Source organism: Mandrillus leucophaeus, unplaced genomic scaffold, assembly GCF_000951045.1.
Source record: "Mandrillus leucophaeus isolate KB7577 unplaced genomic scaffold, Mleu.le_1.0 Scaffold23, whole genome shotgun sequence".
NCBI classification, from domain to species: domain Eukaryota; kingdom Metazoa; phylum Chordata; class Mammalia; order Primates; family Cercopithecidae; genus Mandrillus; species Mandrillus leucophaeus.
In genome coordinates, this window is record NW_012102365.1 from 2,068,076 (window position 1) to 2,072,310 (window position 4,235).

The 4,235-nt window shown below is 42.5% G+C and overlaps 1 protein-coding gene and 1 pseudogene across 3 annotated transcripts in view; one reads left to right on the forward strand and one right to left on the reverse strand.

Annotated features, from left to right (window-relative positions):
* WASF2 (WAS protein family, member 2) overlaps positions 1-4,235 on the reverse strand; it is a 97,825-nt gene that overhangs the window by 90,744 nt on the left and 2,846 nt on the right. Inside the window, exon 2 of one of the 3 annotated variants that reach the window (XM_011981685.1) lies at positions 2,794-2,889. The exons of the other annotated variants lie outside the window; for them this stretch is intronic. The gene's annotated coding sequence lies outside the window, so the exon portion shown is untranslated. The remainder of the gene's footprint in view (positions 1-2,793; positions 2,890-4,235) is intronic. 3 annotated transcript variants of the gene reach the window in all.
* The window catches only part of LOC105540968, an 18,487-nt pseudogene that overhangs the window by 11,327 nt on the left and 2,925 nt on the right, over positions 1-4,235 (forward strand).

Below are 4,235 nucleotides of genomic sequence, written 5' to 3' on the forward strand. Positions count from 1 at the left end.
GCAAGGTAGGTAATAATATTCCAGTAGTTCTTTACTCCATCTAATATTAATCAGTGGTAGAAATTAAATTTACATAGATCTGCATAAATAATTCAGCTATCTGCCCTGCTCTAATATATTTAAACCAAATAAAATAAAATTTGAACAGAATAAAAATAATGGGGCTATTTTCAAGTGGTCACCTCCTGATTTTTCTCATTTTTTTATCCAAAGTCAGAGACAGGAATTGAATAACCAGAAAAAAGGAGAAAAAGGAGAACATGCACTTGAGGACATCTATAATCACTTTCCTCTATTGTTCTACCACTTCTACCCCTATTGATACAGTAGCTCTCAACAGGGGGAAATCTATCCCCCCAGGATAAAAGAGACAATATCTGGAGACATTTCTGGTTATCACAACTGGGGCAGGGGGGTGCTACTGGCATCCAGTCATCCAGTGAGTAGAGACCAAGGATGCTGCTTAAGTATTCCTGGTCTGACCATGAAATGGAAGAGGAGCACACAAGAATGAAGCACAATACAGAGGCCATAATTAAAGCATTATTAGCATCTCACACCTGTAATCCCAGTACTTTGGAAGGCCGAAGTGGGCAAATCACTTAAGGTCAAGAGTTCAAGATCAGCCTGGTGAACATGGTGAAACCCCGTCTCTACTAAAAATACAAAATTAGGTCAAGCGTAGTGGCTCACGCCTGTAATCCCAGCAATTTGGGAGGCTGAGGCGGGCAGATAACCTGAGGTCAGGTGTTCAAGAACAGCCTGACCAACACAGTGAAACCCCATCTCTACTAAAAACACAAAAATTAGCCAGGCATGGTGTCACATGCCTGTAATCCCAGCTACTCGGGAGGCTGAGGCAGGAGACTCGCCTTGAACCTGGAAGGCAGAAGTTGCAGTGAGCCGAGATCGTACCATTGTTCCAGCCTGGGCAGCAAGAGCAAAACTCCGTCTCGGAAAAAAAAACAAAAAACCAAAATTAGCCAGGCATAGTGGCGCATACCTGTAATCCCAGCTGCTACTAGGGAGGCTGAGGCAGTAGAATCCCTTGAACGCGGGAGGCAGAGGTTACAGTGAGCCGAGATCACGCCACCGCACTCCAGCATGGGTGGCAGAGTGAGATTCCATCTCATGTAACAACAAAAAAAAGGGGGTGAGGGGTCTGGGCATGGTGGCTTATGCTTATGCCTGTAATCCCAGCACTTTAGGGGGCCAAGGCAGCAGGATGGCTTGAGCTCAGTTTAAGACCAGCCTGTGCAACATAGTGAGGCCTCATCTCTAAAAAATCTTAAAAATTAGGTGGGCATAGTAGCGCGCACCTATAGTCTCAGCTATTTGAAAGGCTAAGGCAAGAGGAGGACTGCTTGAGCGTAGGAGGTTGAGGCTGCAGTGAATGAGCTGTGATACTGCCACTGCACTCAAGCCAGGGCAACAGAGTGAGACCCTGTCTCAAATAATAACAATAATAATTTTTCCCATTCCCAAGTCCAATCATACTCCTGCAACTCTGGATACAGTTTCTCATCCCTTGTATCTCCAAGACAGTGAAGGTACCATTCTTAGGAACTATGGAGCCACCCCAAGTAGGTAGATGAATTCAGGCCCTCAAACCAGGCAACTACGTGGTTTCTTAAAGGACAGAATTCCATAAATCCATGCTGTCATGGGGCTTTCTTCTAAAGAGAAAAAATAATTCTTCATCCTCCAACAATACCAGTCCATCTCACTCTACAGTAGAGATGTCCGAGAAAACTAAGAGTAGCCTGAGTTATTGAAAATGTGCTAGTAGAGGCCCTTGGCCATTTAAAGAAACCACCCAAATTCATATGGCTGGTAAACAGAAGTTTCTCATATAGCATACACTTAAAATGAAAATACTCAAAATTAAATGTATTTTAGTAAACTCCTTACACCAAGATGTGCAAATTGTGGAAGTTTCATAAATTAAAAGTAAACAAAATTTTGACCCAAATCCCATCCACAGTTTTTACCTCATACTATCTAGGCTGGGAACGGTGGCTCACACCTGTAATCCCAGCACTTTGGGAGGCCGAGGCAGGTGGATCACGAGGTCAGGAGATCAAGACCATCCTGGCTAACAAGGTGAAACCCTGTCTCTACTAAAAATACAAAAAAAAAAAAAAATTAGCTGGGCATGATGACAGCACCTGTAGTCCCAGCTGCTCAGGAGGCTGAGGCAGGAGAATGGCGTGAACCCGGGAGGTGGAGGTTGCAGTGAGCCAAGATCGTGCCGCTACACTCCAGTCTGGACGACAGAGCGAGACTCCGTCTCAAAAAAAAAGAATACTCTAAAGGAAAAAAATCAGCTTTAAAATTTTGCAAACATGGCCACGCGCAGTGGCTAATGCCTGTAATCCCAGCACTTTGGGAAGCCGAGGTGGGTGGATCATCTGAGGTCAAGAATTTGGGACCAGTCTGGCCAACTTGGAGAATACAAAAATTAGCCGGGCGTGGTGGCAGATGCCTGTAATCCCAGCTACTCAAGAGGCTGAGGCAGGAGAATCGTTTGAACCCAAGAGGCAGAGGTTGCAGTGAGCCGAGACTGCACCATTGTACTCCAGCCTAGGCAACAAGAGCGAAACTCCGTATCAAAAAAAAAAAAAAAAAAAAAATTGGCAAACATGAATCTACAGATCTGCATTTGATTTGTTTTTCTCTGAATTACATGCAAAAAGTACAATTCTCTTAAATGCTACACAAAAAAATGATAAGCAAAGACCCTACAAATTACTATTTAAATAAGAGGTGGGGGCAGGGCGTGAAGTCTCACACCTGTAATCTCAACACTTTGGGAGGTCAAGGTGGGAAGAACACTTGAGGCCAGAAGTTTGAGACCAGCCTGGACAACATTTCGAAAGCCCATCTCTACTGTTTTAAAAAAGAAAAAAAGAAAATAAAAGAAATAAAAATTTAAAAATTAAAAATAAAAGAGGTGGAGGGTGTCATTCTAACATTTGAGACCAATGAAGATATTAAAAGATAAGTTGTGATACTTAAGGAAAAATGCTTATCAGGCACATTTTAATCACAGTAAGATAAGGAAAAATGCTTATCAGGCACATTTTAATCACAGTAAGATTTCTGTATGACAGAAACAAAAAAAGGTGTCTTCTATGTAATATTATTTTTAGGACCCATGACTTTGAAATTAGCTGGGCTATACAATATTTTTCCTTGTAATTGCTCTTGTTATCAAGTAATTTTGTTTGTTTTTTTGAGACAGAGTCTCGCTCTGTCTCCCAGGCTAGAGTGCAGTAGTGTGATCTCAGCTCACTGCAACCTCCACCTCCTGGGTTCAAGTGATTCTCCTGCTTTAGCCTCCTGAATAGCTGGGATTACAGGCGGGCGCCACCACACCCAGCTAATTTTTGTATTTTTAGTAGAGACGGGGTTTCACCATGTTGGTCAGGCTGGTCTTGAACTCCTGACCTCGTGATTCGCCCGCCTTGGCCTCCCAAAGTGCTGGGATTACAGGCTTGAGCCACCATGCCCGGCCTGTCATGTAAGTTTTTCCTATAGAGATCTAAAATCCCTTCACTTTATCTCCAAAATTCAAAGGCTGTGAAAAATAGGTTTTTCATTATTCATTTGGAGGCAAAACCTGACAAGAAATGACTTAAGGCTAATAATAGTGCAGTATTTATTTATCCCAGTTAGTATGAACATCCAGACATTTTACTACAGAAATAATAATGCATCTGATTTAAAAAGTGCTGCCCTGACCTCTCTGGGGTATTACATAACACATAGTATCATATTTATTTTCCAAAACCCAAAAATCCAAAAATTTTTAAATTCCGATATACATTTGGTCCCAATAACTTTTTTTTTGGCGCCAAGGATTTTGAATAAGGTACTGTGAACTGGTATACCAAGTAAGACTAATTATTTTACAGAAAATACAACACATTGAGAATTAATGTATTAATAGAGCTTCACGTGCAATAAATTCAGGGTCTTCACAACTATCATGTACACACAATCCTGGAAAATAAAGCATAAAAAGACTTAACATGTCAGGCCAGACGCGGTGGCTCACGTCTGTAATCCCAGCACTTTGGGAGGCCGAAGCGGGCGGATCACGAGGTCAGGAGATGGAGACCATCCAGGCTAACACGGTGAAACCCCATCTCTACTAAAAATACAAAAAATTAGCTGGGCGTGGTGGCGGGCGCCTGTAGTCCCAGCTACTCAGGAGGCTGAGGCAGGAGAAT